Source organism: Erythrolamprus reginae, chromosome 2, assembly GCF_031021105.1.
Source record: "Erythrolamprus reginae isolate rEryReg1 chromosome 2, rEryReg1.hap1, whole genome shotgun sequence".
NCBI lineage: Eukaryota > Metazoa > Chordata > Lepidosauria > Squamata > Dipsadidae > Erythrolamprus > Erythrolamprus reginae.
Genome location: NC_091951.1, coordinates 142,964,923 through 142,986,089, shown reverse-complemented (window position 1 = coordinate 142,986,089; position 21,167 = coordinate 142,964,923). Strand labels below are relative to the sequence as shown.

Genomic DNA, 21,167 nt, shown 5'->3' with positions numbered 1-21,167 from the left:
ATTGTCTGACTGATGGGATCCTGAGAAGACCCACTCTAATGTCTCATCACATTTGCTGTTCTTTCAGATGAGTCATTGAAAAGTCCAACTCCATATAAATCCTTACGGTGGCCATAACCCTGTGCCAATTTCATACCAAACCTTCATTTTTAGACAAATTCAGAATTTTTATGAAAAAAAATGTTTTAATAGATGTGTGATTATGGGATATGAAGAAATGAGCCATAGTTCCAGACTCATTGCCAGTTTTATATCTACTATTTTAGTGTTTCTAAGAAGAAATGGATTGAATATTAAATTTAAATGTGAGACATTCAAGTTCAAATCCAGGGTTTAACTTTGAAATTTACTAAGCAGTAATCTAACTCTTTTATAAATTTATTGCACTCCTAATGAGCTGTCAGACAAATAAATAGAGAATCACTCAATAAGAAATAATAATAATAATAATAATAATAATAATAATAATAATAATTATTATTATTATTATTATTATTATTATTATTATTATTATTATTATTATTATTATTATTATTATTATTATTATTATATTTGTATGCCGCCCCTCTCCATAGACATAATATGGGAGCATAATATATTCAATCGCATGATTGAGTAGGGTAGGTAAAGCAAATATTTTATTTCATCTTGTGATTGAATATGTGAATGTCAGTGGCATGTTGCCAATAATCTTAAGGAAAAAGATCAACCAAGGTCAGTCCTTTAACAGTGTCTTTTTAGAATCAGAGTAGTAACACATTTGAAATAGTATTGAAAGCTTATCTTGGAAACAACAAAATCATAAAGAAAATTGTTGGTTCAAATAACCACAAGCTAAGTCAGTCCATTGTCCTTTTCAATTAGGCTTCTTGTTTACTAGAAACCTAATATTCCTGCCCATCTAATGTAAATACCTGGCCGGTACGTAATGCACAGTTCAATAACAAACAGAGAAGATTCTCCTGAGCTGAGGAAACTTTACTGTGGCTGCAAAAACAGAAGTGAAGCAAAACCAAACTTTTTGATTAAGGCTAGGCACCCAATAAAGATAGCAGCTAAAAGTGGGCATCACATGCTATCAGAAGCCTCATGAGGCTTGTTAACCCTCTTATGTTCCATGTTAGGTTTTCTTTACTGCCATTCTAACACACATTTGCTTTTATTGCGATAGCATTACAAAAAGTGTGGACACTGTGGACATGATTTTTGCAGCCCGACAGCTCCAAGAGAAATGTCTAGAGCAGAATCTCACTGAGGCTTTTGACACTGTCAGTCATGAAGGCCTATGGCACATCATGTCAAAATTTGGGTGCACTGATAAATTCACTATGATGGAACATCAATTTCATGATGGTATGATGACTCGTGTGCTGGACAATGGAGAAGTTTCAGAGGCCTTTTCCATCACAAACGGTGTCAAGCAAAGGTGTGTATTGGCACAGATCTTGTTCAGCATAATGTTTTCAGCCATGCTGTCAGATGCCTTCCAGAACAGCTTCTTGGGAGTTATCCTGAGATACAAGACCGATGGGATACTGTTCAACCTGCGATGACTCCAGGTTGTCACCAAGATAAAGACTGTGCTATGTGACCTCCTCTTTGTTGACGACTGTGCCTTGAATGCTGGATCAGAGCATGAAATGCAAGCCAATACGGATAATTTTGCAGCAGCATGCAACAACTTTGGTCTTCTTATCAACATAAAGAAGACTGAAGTGATGCATCAGCCAGCTCCGAAAGCCAAATACCAAAAGCCCACCATCACAGTAAAGGGACAAAAGCTACAAGCAGTGGATCAATTTACATACTTGGCAGCACCCTCTCTTGTGCAGTGACAATTGACATTAAGGTCAATTGCAGAATTGCCAAGGCAAGCTCTGAAATGTGTGGAACCGAGGTGGAATAAGCCTTTCTACAAAGCTCAAAGTCAACCGAGCCGTAGTGCTAACTATCCTGTTGTATGCTAGTGAGACTTGGACTGTATACAGGAGACATGCTAGGCATTTGAACCAATAGAATTCTGAGGATCCAGTCGCAGGATAAGGTGCCTGACACTGAGGTCCTCTCCAAAGCAGGTCTGCCTTCAATTCCCACTCTGCTGATGAAAGCCCAGACACATTGGGCAGGCCACGTTGCTAGGATGCCAGACCATTGCATTTCTAAACAGCTCCTCTATGGTGAGCTGTCTAAAGGAAAGTGATCACATAGGGGACAAAGGCAGCGATACAAAGACACGTTGAAAGCCTTCTTCAAGTCCCTTGATATCAATACCACCTCCTGGGAAACCCTAGCACAAGATCGACCAGCATGGTGAATGCTGATCCACCAAGGCTGCCAGACATCGGAGGCCAGAAGAACATTCATACTAGAAGAAAAACGAGCACTCTGCAAAGCCAGAGCTGCAATTGCTGTGACAATGGTGCCCACACATATCTGCCCAACATGTGGCAAAACATTTTGTGCCTGTATAGGCCTTACCAGTCACCTGCAGTCACATCACGTACAGCCCACAACCCATTCGATTTCAAGGTCATCTTTGAACATGATGGACGAACATCATCATTACAGTAATTTATATTAATGTCTTTGAAATATAATGCCTTTGAAATATAATGCCTCCTTTTTAACAATACCAAAATTAACCACTTTCCCATTGAAGTCAATGGGTGCCTGTGTATTTATCCTCTAGAATCAAGAAATTAAGATTGGGAGTGTTGCTTGTTTTTTAACAAACACTAGCAAGAAATATGGCGTTTAAGGGGTGACACTGTGTTTAAGGGGTGACTTGATCGAAGTGTATAAAATCATGCATGGGATAGAAAAGATGGATAGAGAAAAATAATTTTCTCTATCACATAATACTAGGACAAGGGGGCACTCCATAAAGCTCATAGGTAAGAAAGTGAAGACAAATAAAGGGAAATATTTCTTCACCCAGAGTGTCGTTGGTTTATGGAATTCACTTCCAGAAGAGGTCATGACAGCTGTCAGCCTTGATAGCTTCAAGGCAGGATTAGACAGATTCATGAATGCCAAGCATATCGGTGGTTATTGAAACGGATGCCAATGTGCCACCTCTATGTCAGTTGAGCCAGGCAGGATTCCCTTGAGTACCAGTTGTTGGGGGTCAGGGGAAAGGGGGGGGCTCTTGTCTTTTCTTTCTGCTCAAGATCCGCAAGGACAATTAGTGGGCCACTGTGTGACACAGAATGCTGGAGTTGATGGGCTTTGGCTGATTCAGCATGGCTATTATGTTCTTATCATGCATCTCCAGCAGGATTTCTTTGTGTGTGGGGGGGGGGAGGAGTGTGAGAGAGGGGGAATGAATTTTCCCTCTCTCTCAACAACTCTGGTCAGATTTGTTTGTTTCCCATAGCCTGATTAAACCAACATCCTGAAAAGCAGGTGCTTGGCAGGAAAAAGGGACTTTCTCCTTCCTTCTGCCAACTTTATTCAAGATAAAGAAAGGAAGAATAGAGAAGGAGAGGAATAAATATAGATGTGATGTTTCTTTTTGTGTGTAAATGGGCATGGGATTTCAGATTCCTTACTTGATAACCAATGTGATATTTTCATCTGAAAATAAGTCTATCTGAATAGGAGCTTGAGGGGAGGAGGAAAGCCTACTTTTAATGTACCCAGGCCTAAGGTGCTGGTCAGCCAGTTGGTGTATGGTAGTGGTGATCATAGGCCAGTTACTCTTCCTCAGCCCCAGGAAGGGGGCAATAGAAAACCAGTTTCAAAATCTTGCCAATAAAAATGCAGGGACTTTATAGTATTATCAATAATATTAACCCCTCCCCCCCAAAAAAAATCAATCAAACAAGCAAAAAAGAGTCTGTCAAAGAAGCTTTTGAAGCAAATTCTAGCAAGCATGTTCAGAAGCTTCTGCACAGCCTAAACTTGTGGGTCATGTGACAGTTTATGCTGTCAACCTTATTTAGAAACCATGTTCTTGAATAAAATACATCGAAAGTTACACAATAAAAGCTGAGTATGGAGCAGAGAATAAAAAGCCTTTCCTACTGCTCTGCTAAACAAACTCTAACCTGCACCCATCTGCAAAGATGTTTCACTCAGAGCTTGTTATAAATCTGTAATCCCTCAATTCAGGGTAGAGTCAGGGCGACTGGATGGAGCTGAGAGTTAACTGGCTGGCTGCCCTTCCTGATGCCATGCGGAGATCACAGCAGATATTGTTTTCATTCAGACCTATATTGTGTGTTATCTCTTACCATTTCTCACACTGTGCTTAGAATTATTTGTTATTTTAGGAAATGGAATAAGCTTAGGAAATCTAAACAATGATAGTCATATTGCTATTACTACCACCACCATTACTATACTACTACTACTACTACTACTACTACTACTACTACTACTACCATAATATACTTTCATATATTCAACATCCATAAACAAGTGATGTTTAAATAATGCATAATTTTATACAGCAATCAGATGGGTTATTTTATGCACCAAACTGCCCAGTAGCTTTTTATTACAAACTACAGCAAACAGTTAAGGGAGAAACATGCCTCTATAATAAGGAATTCAATTATCTTCTTTCAGCTTGGTAAATCTAAGTGCCTTTTAAATTCAGAGGCAGTGATTTATTCCCTTTGGGTCAGATGACAAAAGGTCTGTTAAATAAACATTCCAGAACAGTTACTAGAACTGAAGCTTGGGGCATTTGGGTCCCATAATTACAAATTAAGACAAGATAATTAGCAGGTTTATTCCATACGTCTGTTGAGGTATGATATTTGGAAGTCTGCTTTCCTTCCCCCAATGCTACTATGAATAAATTACCATACCTCATTTCATAAAACAATGTTTATAGAAAGGATTTGGGAATATTGTAGAGAGCAAAGCGTTATCCGTTTTATGGCATCATTTTCCATCCACACATGATATCCTTAATCTTTCCCTCCCAAATTTCTGCGTTAACTTTCAGATCAATGTGAATAAATTTTAAATAAAATTTATGTAGTATGTAAACATTTTAGGGTATTATTAATATATTGCTATTCTTTGAATTCTGTCTTCCCTATAACCTTTCTCCCATACACCACCTATTTGCTTTCTCATCTTCCTCTTTTGCATCCCAGTTGAGCTTACAATACTTTAAAAAAAACATCTTTATTATATCTTTTGGCTTTGTGTAGTGGATTAATTTCAGGAGGTAGACGAGGAGCAGAAGGCTATTCTCTTGTCTTAACTTGTCCCTAAAGTTTCACTTTCCTTGGACCAATCCAAAGACTCATTTCCAATAAAGCCATGAGTGGGAAGAGGGCGACTTGCCCTGTGACTGTCTTTTCTATCTGCTTATTCACTTTTGAAGGACAGACAAGTTAAGATACTCTTCCTAGAAGATTAATATGTACTATGATTGCTGGGTGTTTCTTCAGAAATGCTGCCTTCCCGTTGCCAAGAGAGGCCTTCAGAGAAGCCAGAGTGGCTGTTACTCACCTACTCTGCATATGGTGCTAAGGAAGGGATGGAAAAAACCTCCTGGATCCACAGGTTGCTGCTCATACAGTGGCCAGTGTCTCTACTGTTCTTCCCTCCCACAAAAGGCTTCTATCCCGCCCTCTCACATTGTGACATACATCCTTCCACGTCCTTGTCATTGGTTAAAAGGCGAGTGGAAGGAAAGGGGGTGGGGAGGAGCGAGGTTGTTAAGGACTCACTTGCTGCTTAGTAACTCTATTCCCTGTCTGGTAAAGGAGGAAGGGAGGAGAAAGAAAAACTGGCAGTGGAGAGGGGAAAAAAATTCTAAAAAGATCATTACTCAGCATGAGCTGTTAACTTCACATATGTGGGGGTAGTTAGTGTGCAGCAGTGCCCATCCTTCCATGCACAGCTAATGGAGTAAAAAGGCCAGTGAATCTTTAGCCATAACAGGAAAGTGGTGCTACAGGTAAAAAGAAAATCTTTGTAAGATAACTGAGCAAGTAGAGGAAACTTAGGAGGAAAATGTGTAAAAATTTATATCCTTATCTGAACACCCCAGTCATCATGATTTCCATGGATAACTTGAGCTGAAGCATCATTTGAAAATAAAATTCTTCCATAGAAGTAATGATTTGTTTATTTTTATTGTACATAAAGTTTGGGGGGGAGAGGTATGTGAAATGTGTTGCTGTAGCAAGCAAACTGAGCCTTCCCTGAGAATAAAACCAAACCTCAGTTACTGACACCACACTCATACAGCACCTTTTAACATTGCTGTTCTGTTCACGCTTACTTATAAATAAATCCCACTTTGTTCACTGAAGTTTACTTACTGTCTAAACTTTTGCACCTAAATGGTATTTTTGGAACCCAGCCTAATGTATGCAAAGCATGGCATCCCGATTTTGAAAAACACATTATATAGATTAGAGAGCCATGTTCCTAAAGTTTAAATGCAGTGAAGTACATTTCAAACCTACTGAGATACTCTTGGCACCCCAAAATGCATAAAAATCTTTGTGGCTTACTTGCACCTGGCTGAAGAAGGAATCTGGTCTCCTGTTGCTGCTGCTGTGCAAGAACTTGTAGGAAGAGTCTGTTCAACTTTCCTTTTCAAGCATGCTCTATTATTAATCATGAGTTACAGGGTTTTTATTTATTTATGTGAGCCAGGGAGGAAATCAAATTGAACGTTCAAGGGATGAGCTGGACGTGCTGCCCATGTACAGAGAGAATGTCCTCGAGAAAAAAAATTGATAGGCAAATATGAGCTATATTCTAAGAATTTAGTGGGTTTATTTCACTTGACTGATATTAAGTGGGAGGTTTTAAAATGGGATGGCCAGACTTGGTCCTTTAAACATGGGTGATTGGTTGTGATCAGAATTCATACTCATGGCAAAAATAGAGGTTATGCATTTGTCTAGCCTAAACTGTTGCTGAGTGAAGGTGAATATATATTCCTAGGATAATGTTGCAGGATCCAGTCTGGGTCAGTCAAAGGTTTAGTCTTCTAAGACCAAAGGTTTAGTCTTCTAAGACCAAAGGTTTAGTCTTCAAAGCTTTTGGATTCATGCTGGACCTCATGAGAGGCCCTCCAATTATGTTTTTGTGAATCACTGTAAACATTTGATACCCTCTATATTATTTCTGTGGTAAACATTCCTTGATTGCTTGCAGAGGTGGGTTCCCACCAGCTTCTAACCAGTTCTTTAAAACCGTTAGTAACTTGGTGATGACATCAAGGAGCTCATTCTATTGGTGTCTCTGTGGGCGCCGCTATCTTATATTTTGCTTCTGCTCATGCACAGAAGCTAATTTTTGGCTTCTGAGCATTCGCAGAAGCTATTTTTTTTATTGCTGTGGGTGTGTGTGCACAAAGTGCATGTGTGTCCATGGCATGACCCTGAGTGAACCAGCAGCAAATGAATCCAGAACCTACCTCTGACTTGGAGCTTTTAAATGTACAGCCCTTATGGTTAAGGTGGGCTTATGTTGTCACTGTCAAAAAATAGCTACCATGGGCATGCACATTCCTAACATGACCATTCTGATGGAGGTGGGCATTCATAATGCTTGGGGGGGCGGTGGCAGCATATAAATCCAATAAATAAATAAGTAAGTAAGTAAGTAAGTAAGTAAGTAAGTAAGTAAGTAAGTAAGTAAGTAAATAAATAAATAAATTTAAAATCAAATAAATAAAATAAATAAAATAAAATAAAATAAAATAAAATAAAATAAAGTAAAGTAAAGTAAAGTAAAGTAAAGTAAAGTAAAATAAAATAAAATAAAATAAAATAAAATAAAATAAAATAAAATAATAAAATAAAATAAAATAAAATAAAATAAATAAAATAAAATAAAATAATAAAATAAAATAAAATAAAATAAAATAAAATAAAATAAAATAAAATAAAATAAAATAAAATAAAATAAAATAAAATAAAATAAAATAAAATAAAATAAAATAAAATAAAATAAAATAAAATAAAATAAAACAAAACAAAACAAAACAAAACAAAACAAAACAAAACAAAACAAAACAAAACAAAACAAAACAAAACAAAATAAAATAAAATAAAATAAAATAAATACCAGGAAGTGAACTGGTGAGTGTTGTGATTCAGTCTGAGGCTCCTCAGGGAACGGCTGGAAATCTGCCGGCTCCATGCTCAGAGGGGGAGGACGAGGAACAGGAGGAGGAGGAGGACCAGGCAGACGGGGAAGAGGAATGCCAGGACGAAGAGGAGGGAGAACAGCCTGAGACCCCCGGGGGGGAGCTCTCCCCAGCGAGTAGCCTGGAATCCTTAGATGAGAACGCACAAGCCATCATCGATATGAGGCAGAGAAGGGCCTCCCAACGAAGGGGACAATTAGCCAGGTATTTCCATCCCTAATAGGCAACAGCTGGGTTTGGGTGTGGTTCTCCTCAGAAAGGTTGAAAAGGCAGGCCCGCCCTTCCTGTATTGTGGAGAGTTATCTTTTGGGAGTTCTGTGACCTTGCTTCGATCCTTGGCGTCCCTGATTCTGGTTTGTGGCCTCGAAGGCTGAAAACTTGGGGGAGGCGTGGGTTTTATTATCTACAGTGGTGTGTGTGCCAGCAAGAAGCCTGTTGTATTGTCTGGCCGTCGTGACTCTTCTGTGAAGCCTCATAGCATTCCAGTTTGTAAGAACAGTTTTTGTTCTCTGTGTTTGTTTTCAAAGATATAAAGTGACTTTGCTTTTTACCAGCGTGTCTGGATGCTTTTTTCAGTTGGTGTTGAAGTCTGGGGGCACCCAGACAGAACAGTGAGAATGCTTCTTGCTTCCCGTTCTTATGCCTACTCCTCATGGAAAATATATCCTGAGTGAAATTTTGAACAAACATACTCTTGCTGGATAAATATTTTATGCCATGAGATATTTCATCCTATCCATATCTAGGTTGCAAAGTAGGCCTATATATGTGCTTCATGACTTCTTCTCTTCCTGGTTGGAAATTCAGATATTTCAACATTAACAGTTCAGCAAATGGATTGAGGACTTATAACACACACTCTCCCCCCCCATCCCCCCCCCCCAGCAAAAACAAATGCAGAGATAGCCTACTCACATTATAAATAAAGTGCTGGGAAATGAGAAAGTTATTGACATGGCTTTCCTAATAAAAAGCTAACTTGTTGTTTTTTGACCCATTAGGTTTATGTACGTAGATGATAATAGCACATCCGTGCATAAGAAGAGGTTGCTGAATCAGATCACCTAAGCTTAATGGCTAGTACTGCACTCTTGCTTTATGGATGCCTTTGAGAACATTAAAAACAGAACATGAGGAAAAGATCCTCCCCATCACGTTACTCATCTTCAGTATGCAAGTAATATAGATACAAAGGCATTAAAAGTATTCTGCCCTGCTTTCTATCGAAGCTGATTATTTGATGATGATGTATTTTTGGCTTCTCTTTCTCCTTCTCACTCTCACTCTCACTCTCACTCTCACTCTCCTTCTTCTTTTCTTTTTCGATATATGCATTATTATTACTTCTTGCTACCCAGAATTGATGGATTGGCCAGTTACAAAAATATAACTAAATGAAGTAGTAACAGACATGATACTTTGCCTCCTTGAGGTAGGATTTTCCCATCAAAATTCAAAGGACTGTAGAAAAATGCTGTGAAGAAGTGGGATGATATTCTCAACCGCCAAGGTCCAAAGTAAAAACCTAAACCATAATATGACTTGCTTGTGTTTCGCTTAATTGTTGGTTATGACCTGTAAAGCCCTTCATGGCATCGGACCAGAGTATCTCCGGGACCGCCTTCTGCCGCACGGATCCCAGTGACCGATTAGGTCCCACAGAGTTGGCCTTCTCCTGGTCCCATCAACTAAACAATGCCATCTGGCGGGTCCCAGGGGAAGAGCCTTCTCTATGGCGGCCCCGACTCTCTGGAACCAGCTCCCCCCAGAGATTAGAACTGCCCCAACCCTCCTTGCCTTCCGTAAACTCCTTAAAACTCACCTCTGCCGTCAGGCATGGGGGAATTGAGGCATTCCCCCCCTAACCCGGGCCTATACATTTTATGTATGGTATGTCTGTGTGTATGTCTGGTTTAATAATGAGGTTTTTAACTCGTTTTTAAATCTACTAGATTGGTCATGAATTGTTTTATTGTATGCTGTGAGCACCCCCGAGTCTACGGAGAGGGGCGGCATACAAACAAACAAACAAACAAACAAACAAACAAATAAATAAATAAATAAACAAATAAACAAATAAACAAATAAACACAATGACCGTAGCTTGTAAATCATAATGTATGCCTTAGAACAGTGATGGCAAACCTATGGCACGGGTGCCACAGGTGGCACACAGAGCGATATCTGCTGGCACATGAGCTGTTGCCCTAGCTCAGCTCCAACATACATGTGTGTGCCGACAGCTGATTTTTGGCTCACATAGAGGCTTTGGGAGGGCATTTTTGGCTTCCAGAGAGCCTCCGGGGGGATGGGAGAAGGTGTTTTTACCCTCCCCTGGCTCCAGGGAAGCCTTTGGAGCCTGGAGACGGTGAAACACGGGCCTACTGGGCCCACCAGAAGTTGGGAAACAGACCATTTCCAGCTTATTTATTTATTTATTTTATTATTTAGATTTGTATGCCGCCCCTCTCCGCAGACTCGGGGCGGCTTCCAGGGAGCCTCGCGGGAGGGGAGGCAGAAGCTATTTTCGCCATCCCCAGGGACTGATTTATAGATGTGGGCATTTGCGAAAGAGTGTGCACCCACACACTTTTCATACCTGAGAAAAAAAGTTCACCATCATTGCCTTAGAATGACAAGTAAACCTAATAAACTGCTTTTTATTTATCAGATCTCATTAAACAAAACATACATGAATACTGTATAAGATGAATCACAATGGGATATTACTTAAAATAGTTAAAAGCATTCTTGGTACTTCCAATTTGTGAATTTGCACCAAAGAAGAGTTTATTAAAAATTAGGTAAAAGTCACAAGGGGTCCAAGAGAGGAAATTTAGACATGGCAATAAATGGACTCTTTCATTTACAAATAACCAACTAAAAGGGATTCTAGATATACAAAATAGCATAAGAAATGTTTGTCAACAGACTTTTAATTTCTTCAAATCTAAATTTCAGATTTGGAATTCACCTCAAATTAAGTCATAAGATGAGTTTGTTGGGTTTTGGCAAAGCATGTTATGTGAACCAAATGAGTCTGTGAGAATATGAGGTCAGATTTCTTTCCAGGCAGAAATTTAGACACATTTTTTCCTCTCTCACCACTACCAGTTTTGGGCTGCGAAACCCCAGCCAACACTACTCATTGGCAACGTTTTAAGAGTTTTCTGTTTTATTTGCTATTGTCTAATGGTCATCCAGATTTTTTTCAGTCCTGATTTGATACAATTACTCTTGGACGCACCTAATTTTCTAAATCTGTAAGAATGTCTATGGGGATTCTCTGTCACCCAGGTCATGGTTGTCCCAAAGGTGCTTTTTCAAGAGGCAACTGTACTTTCTTATTTTTCTTTTAAGATGTTTTGCTTCTTATCCAAGAAGCTTTTTCAGCTTCAGAGAGAGCTGCTCAATTGTGACACAATTGAGTGTGGTATACAGTGATCCCCCGAGTTTCACGATCTCGATCTTTGCGAAACGCTATATCGCGATTTTTCCACCCGATGACGTCACTCCCTTCCTTTCTCATCTTTCTTTCTCTCTCTCTTTCTCTATCTCTATCTTGCTTCTTCCTCTCTCACACTCTCTTCCTCCCTCTCTCATCTCTTTCTTTCCTTCTCTCTCTTTCTCTATCTCTCCCCCTCTTGCTCTCGAGCGGCAAGCGAGCAGCCGGGCGGGCGGGTGAACGGGCAAGCGAGCAGCCGGGTGGGCGGGCGAACGGGCAAGCGGAGCGGCCGGGCGGGTGGGCGAACGGGCAAGCGGAGCGGCCGGGCGGGTGGGCGAACGGGCAAGCGGAGCGGCCGGGCGGGTGGGCGAACGGGCAAGCGGAGCGGCCGGGCGGGCGGGCGAACGGGCAAGCGAGCAGCCGGGCGGGCGGGCGAACGGGCAAGCGAGCAGCCGGGCGGGCGGGTGAACGGGCAAGCGGCAAGCGATCTTGGGGTTCCCCCTTTGCCTGGGCGGCAGGAAGACCCAGGGAAGGTTCCTTCGGCCGCCCAACAGCTGATCTGCTCTGCAGCGCGGCAGCAGCGAGGAGCCGAAGATGGGGTTTCCCCGTTGCCTGGGCAACGGGGAAACCCCATCTTCGGCTCCTCGCTGCTGCCGCGCTGCGGAGCAGATCAGCTGTTGGGCGGCCGAAGGAACCTTCCCTGGGTCTTCCCCGCCACCCACACGCAAACTCCACCATCTGCGCATGTGCGGCCATGAAAAAAAAGGGCGCGCATGCGCAGATGGTGTTTTACTTCCGCACCGCTATATTGCGACAAATCGAGTTTCGCGAGGGGTCTTGGAACGGAACCCTCGCGAAACTCGGGGGATCACTGTATACAGTACAATGCAGTTAGATCATGTGCAGAACCTATTTATTTATTTTATTTATTAATTCAATTTTTTTAATGCCGCCTTTCTCCTTAGAATCAGGGCGGCTTACAACATATTAGCAAAAGTACTTTTTAACAGAGCCAGCCTATTGCCCCCACAATCCAGGTTCTCATTTTACGCACCTCGGAAGGATGGAAGGCTGAGTCAACCTTGAGCCGGTGATGAGATTTGAACCACTGACCTGCAGATCTATAGTCAGCTTTAGTGGCCTGCAGTACTGTACTCTACTTGCTGCATCATCTTGGCTCTTTCCCCAACTGTACATTGGGGGGGAAAAACCACTTCATAAATGCATGGCATAACATAGGAGAAGAAATCTATCCAGACAAGATTCAGCAGACCATCTGCATTTAAAAGACAAAGACCATTGTTTTGAAGAGAGCAAAGTCCACATTTTGGACAGAGGGACATGCAGGTTTGAAAGAGGGGTCAAAGAGACCATCTATGTTTTCTCTCAACAGACAGAGAAGGGATACAACATCATCTATCGCCAGTCCTTTTAGCAGTTCCAAGAAGACTCCACACCTATTTGCACTACTCAGGTGATCCCAGAGGACACAAATAAACCTCCAAACGGCCTCAACAGTTCTCTAAAAGAATGCAGATGACCAGCTGTCTGTAAGGAATATAAATCCTTCCATTCCCTACCATCCAGTCAGAGCTGAAGAAGCTTCTTGGATGAGAAGTGAAATATCTTCAAAGAAAAACAAGGAAGTCCAATTTCAACTGGACTTGATGAAACTGAGTTTGACATCCTTGGTCTAGATCAGGTAAAACAGGCACTTCCCTGGCAATCATGTTTTACAAAGGTGGCTTTGAAAAATTTCTGTTACAAATGCCCTGTAGTTGACACCTGGGGAGCTACAAAGCAAGGGTGATAGGGTAAATAGAGGGGAAATGAAACATTTATTTCCTGTAAAATTCCACTTGCGTCATGTTCTGTCGGGCTCTCAGGTAGACTCCTCCCAAAAATTCACAGGTACAAATTTCAGACACACACGTATGAAAATTCAAAACAATGTTCTTTATAATGAAAATTCCCTTAAACTAAGCCCTCTTTTGGTATAGCAAAAAGCACTCATCTCCAACCAAACTGGTAATTTGTACAAGTCCCTTATCAGTTCTGTGATACTTAGCTTGCAGCTGTGAGGCAATTCAAAGTCCTTCTTCTTTCACAAAGTGAAACACACTTTGCTCTGGTTTAGTTTCAAAGTGGGGAAAAATCAGCACACAAAAAGTCAAAGTCAGTAAAGCAGTCACGAAACACAAAGATCAGATAATCCTCCACAATGGCCAAACCCACAGGCTGCTATTTATAGCAGCCTCACTAATTACCACAGCCCCACCCAACCACAGGTGGCCTCATTTTCTTTGATAATAATCTCTCAGTTGTTGTTGCCTATGCATCGCTCTCCTCATGCGTGGCTGTATCATTAACTCTTGTTCTGAATCCAAGGAGGAGCTAGATAATTGATCTCCTTCTGAGCTGTCTGCCACACTCTCCTCCTCCCTGTCACTCATGTCTTCTTGGTCAGAGGAGCCTTCAACAGCAGATTCCACCGGGGGCAAAACAGGCCTGCAGCATGTGGATGTCTCCCCCACATCCACAGTCCTTGGGGCACGAGCTGGGCCAGAGCTAACCACAACAGGTCAGGAGTGGGTTCTACTTAGCTTCCCCACCGGTTCGCATTGTGATGGATGTGCACTTCCTGGAAATGACCCTCTGCGCTTAGGCAGTACTATTTAAAAAAGCTTCTGCGCATGCACAGAATTTTTAAAAAGCACCTATTTAAAAGTGGCACCTATGTGTCACTGAGAAGACTGGCTCAGGGCCATGGCAGGCCTGGGTAACTTCCAGCTTCATTGATCCAGGCCACCAAGTTACTACCGGTTCTATAGAACCGGTCTGAACCAGGAGTAACCCATCTCTGATTCGGGAACCCTGTTCTGTTATGATTAGTTTTATATGCAACGGAAGGTGCAGTGCCTTCTGTTTCTTCCCCTATAATCATGCTGCTTGTTGGGACTGCCTAGGGACTGCTTTTACCATGCCGTTCTTAATTCCTGTGATTTCACATGGTATGTTAATCATACAGAAATAAAATATTTTAGTAGTACTCCCATTAAGCTTAAGTAGAGCAGAGTATTGGAACCAAGAAGTGGTTATCTTCAAAAAAGGGATGGATGGGTATCTTGGAAGGTGTTTTCTTTATTTTTGATAGAAAGGCACATGAAGATAACTGTCCAGCTGAAATTCCTACTGATGTTCAATATTCAGTGTCTATCAATAAATCATACCTCTGTAAACGTACAAGAAAAATGCTAAACCCATGCCAACTCTAGTAGTGTCATTTTTAGCTCCTGGTCTTTAAAGAAAATCTAATGAAAATGTTGCAGATTGGGCCTCCCTTAACCTGGCACCCTGTAGCTCCAAAATGTCCCAGTCTTCCTATCTCTTGGTTATACTGGCTGGGAATACTTATAGTTTTAATTTATCTGGAAATTACCCAGTTGGGGAGCGTTGTTATATGTTGTGATTTAATAGGCATGGATCCTTTAAAATAAGAATTAGTTGGGGATGTCAAAAAAGAGATATTATGAAACATTGGAAACATGAGTCAACACTTGTTGATATATGTATATTGCTTCCCAATATTTAAACTTGTTTTCTTTCAGCAAAGAGACAGAAAAGAAGGAACAATATTCAAAGCAGCCCTCTGAATAATTAGCATGATATCTTTCAATTCTGTATATCTCCCAATTTGTCAGAATGGGAAATAAAGACCTGATTAATTTTTATATTCATAAAAGAAAATTAAGTAATTTATGTACATTCCCTCAAATGTACATGTGTGCATGTATATGTTTGTACGCAAATACACTTGCATGCATATTCATGCAGCTTTTCATATATAAAAATCATTTCTATACTGAGAGGTCTGCCTATTCCCAAGACTAAATTTGCGTGTGGCATGCAGATCCTCTAAAACCATCTCAAAAGAAACATAAAACTAAGGGTGAAATTTTGTAATTAAAAAGTTAAATAATAATTCCTGGATTCAGAACAAACTAATTTCCCCTCTGTTGCTGCATTTGGCAGCAGAATTCAGTACATTAGGCAGCCAACGCTTTAGCCACAAAATTGCCCCAGCAATGCAGAATTTTACTGTGGATTTTATTTTAAAAACCTCTCACTTCACTTTGCGTAAACATTTCTGCCTTTCAGTATCAGCTCCTTTTAGTTCCTGCAGATGTTTCCACTAAACACACTTCAGTTCAAATCCTGCGGTTGAGACCTCCAATAGAACATCTGCATGCCATGGCCAGCCCTTTTGTGGGATAATGAGTGGATTCAGAGGTTACAGTATTTGCTGACTTGCTCCCAATAGCTCCCTGAAATATTGACATGTGGAGCAAGACAGGCTAGCTTTTCTGAAAGTGTAAGATCAATGATCCCCATTCTGTTTCCTGCTACTTTGAATAACAGTCAGCAGACCTGGGCCCCTTATTAGAAAATACAGCTGTACTGCATTTCCAAATGTGTACATTAATAGCACACACTGCAGCCAGCAACATTCTTCGGAGCTCTGGTTTCCATAGGGTTGGATGCTATAGATTTGCATTTTATTTCAATCCTAATAAATCCAATCCCCAATGTACCAAAGAGGGAGGACAGAATTGTGCACGTAATCCTATCCACTGTTGGATGCTAGTGCAAAAAAACACACACATTTACTAATGTAGCATTTGGGGGAAAGATGCTTGTTAAGTCTGTATATAACCAATGTAAAATTCTGTAAAAGAAAAGACCTTGTAAATACTGTTTAAACTATGAATAAACCTTGGCCGCGTCTGATTGGCTAAGACGCACGGCCGTTTCTTTTAGGCGCGAGCCTTAAACGTATAAAAAGGGCTGTTCTGACACTGACAGCTCAGATGCGTTCCTTGCTGAAGTCACTTCGAGAGAGCTGAATAAACGGAACCATCTTGTACTCCTTGTCTGAGTCTCATTCATTTCACTGGCGACGAGAGAACGAAGAATCCACGAGGCAAGCATGAATCACCTCCAGATCGGCCGGGCTCCCGACTACTTCGACCCCGAGAAGTCGTCTTGGGACGCCTACATGGCGAAATTTGAAATCTTCCTAGAAGCGGCAGGAATGGGAGAAGCTGAAGACGACAGGAAGCGGGCGATCTTCTTGAACTATTGCGGGACTGAGATTTTTGACCTCGTCCAAACGCTCACCGACCCGCTTCCAGCTAAATCCGTTCCGTGGGACGACCTCCAAGCTAGACTTGCAAACCACTTCAAACCAACGAAGCCTGCCGTAGTCTACCGACATCAATTTTCCAGGATGACCCAGCGTGAGTCTGAGACAATCAATCAATTCGCCACGAGACTTCGCACGGTACTGTCAAAGTGCAAATTTGACAGCCCAGAAGCTCGCCTTACAGACGCTCTGATCTTTGGGATGAAGAATGCGACGGTCCGAAACAAAATCCTGACAGAGGACGACCCAATGCTGCAGTCAGTCATCAAGCTGGCTCAAACAGCCGAAGTAGCTGACGCGGCCGCCAAAGAACTCAAGGAACACGAAAAGAAGGAGACCGTCTCCAAAATCTCCGTTGCTGTTTCCCGCGCCGAAACCACAGATGACCTCAGCCCAGCTGCCACGGACGACGACACCTGTCTCCTGCTGCCATCCGAGCAAGCCAGACAACCCAGATACCAACGCCCCTCCAACCCATGCCCCGGTTGCCGAGGAAATCACCCACGACAGCATTGCCCTTTCAGGGACGCCATTTGCCGCCGCTGCAATCGACGCGGGCACATCGCCGAGGCTTGCAGAGCGCCCCTTCCAGAGGAGTCCTTCTCTACACCCCGCCAACAACGTTTCAACAACCAGGCACAACAACCGCGAGACAACAAATTTTCCAGAGGCTTCAATCGCAGAAACGACTCTACCGCTAACCGTGACTACGCACGAGGTAAAGCACAAACTTACGTAAATTGCGCAACTGCTAAAGGAGGGAACAAGATTATCATCTCGCTACTTTTAAATAACAAACCATGTAACCTAGAATTAGACACAGGCTCTAAGCATTCTATTATGCCTTGGGACAAATTCAAAATGTATATGCCAAATTTTCTTAAAACTGACTTTGTTAACTCAACTTTAATAATAAGGGATTTTCAAGGTAATATCATACCTGTTTTGGGGAAAGTAGATGTGCCTGTAAAATTTAAAAATTGTGAATATTTTCTTCCTCTGATTGTGGTTGAGGGAGCCAAACACTCCCTCCTGGGGTTAACATGGATGTCTCCTTTGGGTATTGAAATACTGGGTCTTTGTCATGTAAATGCTGAACCTGATATTCCTAACTTTATCCAAGAATTTCCTGAGGTTTTCAGCCCTACTTTGGGCACCTATAATGGGGCCCCTATCTCCTTCTCTCTAGATCCCAAGGTACCCCCAGTCAGACTTAAGCCTCGAAGGGTACCCCTGCCACTATTGCCTAAACTAGACATCCAATTGGACAAATTGATTGCCCAGGGCATCTTAGTCCCTGTAGAACAAGCGCCATGGGAAACCCCCATAGTCACCCCAGTTAAACCTGATGGCTCCTTAAGGGTCTGTGCAGACTACAAAGCCACTATCAATAAGGCCCTTCAACACCATCCATACCCGATCCCAGTAGTCCAACAATTGCTACATTCCTTGGGGGAAGGGAGAGTATTTTCGAAAATCGACCTGGCGCAGGCATACCAACAGCTTCCGGTCGATGAGGCCACATCCCTGGCCCAGACCATAGTAACCCATAGGGGTGCTTTCAGGTGCACCCGCCTGCAATTCGGGGTCAGTACCGCCCCAGGTATTTTCCAAAGTTTCGTGGAACGATTATTGGCAGGTATAAAAGGAACCTCCCCATATTTTGACGATATATTTATATCAGGAAAAAACCAAGCAGAATTAAACATGCGCATCAGAGAAGTATTGGCTAGACTGCAAGCTAAGGGGTTAAAAGTAAAACCAGACAAATGTGTGTGGGGAGCCAGTAGCATAGAATTTCTGGGCTATAGAATAGACAGTGAGGGAATACACCCCACAGCAGATAAATTAGAGGCCATAACCAAAGCACCCGAGCCAAATAATAAGACAGAACTCCAAGCATTTCTGGGCCTCCTTAATTTTTATTCTGTCTTCCTGAAACAGAAGGCAACGGCAGCAGAACCGCTACACCGACTGCTGCAGAAGGGAGTTCCCTGGACCTGGGGCACAATGGAGCGCGAAGCTTTTCATAAAATAAAACAGTTATTGACCTCTAAAAGCGTAGTGGTTCAATATAGCTCAACTTTGCCAATAAGGCTCACGTGCGATGCTTCGGCGTACGGGGTTGGCGGGGTATTAGCCCACATAATGCCAAACAATACAGAGGCCCCCATCGCCTTCTTTTCTAAAACATTGTCCATGGCAGAGAGAAATTACAGCCAATTAGACAAAGAGGCATTGGCCCTAGTCTCTAGCGTTAAGAAATTCCATTATTATCTCTGTGGGAGGAGTTTTGAACTAATAACAGATCACAAACCCCTGCTTGGTCTTCTAGCTGCCAATAAACCAACTCCTCCCTTCATGTCCCCTAGATTAATAAGATGGGCTCTATTCCTGTCAGGATACCAATACCATCTAACACATAAGGGGGGAAAATCAATAAACCATGCTGACGGCTTAAGTAGATGCCCCATGCCCGAGTTAGTCTCAGATCCAACCCCCACAGAGGATGTTTTACTAATTGACCTTGAGGAAAACTGCCTGACCACTGCCAAAGAGGTGGCTGAGCACACTAAGAAGGATTTACTATTGTTAAAAGTAATCAATTGTATTCTAAAAGGATGGTTGGGAGACTCTGAGGAAACTGGGCTGTCAGAATTCAAATCTAAAAGGTTGGAATTATCCTACTTGAAGGGATGCGTGTTATGGGGCGACAGGGTGGTCATTCCCAATACCTTAAAACAGAAGGTACTAAGTATGTTGCATGCAGGCCACCCAGGCATTGTCAGAATGAAGGGTTTGGCCAGGGGTTACTTGTGGTGGCCAGGTTTAGATAGGGACATTGAGCAATGGGTAGCAAACTGTGACCCTTGCCAGGAGTCACGACCCAATCCCCCGAAAACAACACCTCTGGAATGGGAAAGACCCACTGGGCCATGGTCCCGCATTCATATTGACTTCGCAGGGCCTATTGGAACTCAAAACTTTTTAATTGTGGTAGACGCGTTCTCCAGATGGGTGGAAATCATTGCTATGCAAAACATTACTACTTGTGCCACCATTAAGGCACTATACCATTTGTTTGCCACACATGGGTGCCCAGACATCCTAGTTTCAGATAACAGACCACAATTGACTGCCAGACAATTTGAGTGTTTTTTAAGCAATTTAGGGGTCAGACACGCACTCACATCCCCTTACTCGCCATGGGTTAATGGCCTTGCAGAACGTTATGTACGTGTGGCCAAAGAAGCCTTGCGCAGGGCAGGCCCAGGGGAAATACAACACAAATTAGATCAATTTTTATTAATGCAGCATATCACCCCAAATTCCATCACAAACAAAAGCCCAGCAGAGATTTTAATGGGTCGAAAAATAAGGTCCCCCCTGGACAGGTTGCACCCTCGTTATTGTACTCAAAATGTAAATAATGAAACATGTATAGCACCTGAAAGAAATATGTACCTAGGCCAACTTGTTTTTGCTAGAAATTTTGATGGGGGGTTGAGTTGGCTGAAAGGAAAAATAATGCAACAAACAGCCCCAAAATCTTATGTGGTACAATTGGAAGATGGCCGCACATGGAGGCGGCACATCGATCATTTAAGGGGGCGCATAACACCAAATGAAGAGCCGGCCGCTAACGGAAATTCTTCCCCCCAAGCAGACATTAATTCGCAACTCGAACTTTTGGAATTACAAAAGGACTTACCACGGCCAGATGCATCCTCCAGTGACGCCGAGCCTTCCTCCTCTTCTGGGCACGGTGCGCCATCAGCATACTTATCTCCGCAGGCCAGAGCCCCAACTTGGGCCCAGCCGCGGACAGGAGACAATGACGAGCCAACCTCCACCATAGACATACCAGCCGGTAATGATCTGCGCAGGTCTGAGCGCACGTCACGCCGGCCCAACCGATTGGAGGACTACGTCACTTGGCTCACTGATTGACAGTTTGACTCAACTAATGAGGGAGGGGTGTTAAGTCTGTATATAACCAATGTAAAATTCTGTAAAAGAAAAGACCTTGTAAATACTGTTTAAACTATGAATAAACCTTGGCCGCGTCTGATTGGCTAAGACGCACGGCCGTTTCTTTTAGGCGCGAGCCTTAAACGTATAAAAAGGGCTGTTCTGACACTGACAGCTCAGATGCGTTCCTTGCTGAAGTCACTTCGAGAGAGCTGAATAAACGGAACCATCTTGTACTCCTTGTCTGAGTCTCATTCATTTCAATGCTCTTGTTGATAAATTGCAATAAGCAAAGGACAGCTAGAAGGTAGAATCCCTTCTATACCTCCGGACAGCTAGAAGATAAAACTCTTTCTATAAGAGGACTATGCTCTTTGAGGGGAGATTTATCGCAATGAAGGCAGTCGCATTGC

General features: G+C 42.3%; 1 protein-coding gene across 3 annotated transcripts in view; it reads right to left on the bottom strand.

The window, feature by feature from the left end:
* TEKT3 (tektin 3) overlaps positions 1-20,515 on the bottom strand; it is a 38,421-nt gene extending 17,906 nt beyond the window's left edge. Inside the window, exon 1 of one of the 3 annotated variants that reach the window (XM_070735929.1) lies at positions 20,495-20,515. The gene's annotated coding sequence lies outside the window, so the exon portion shown is untranslated. Of the gene's footprint in view, positions 1-5,472; positions 5,573-20,494 lie in introns of those variants that run through there. The other 2 variants (XM_070735927.1, XM_070735928.1) reach the window with 2 other exon arrangements.
* Between the last annotated feature and the right edge of the window lie 652 nt (positions 20,516-21,167).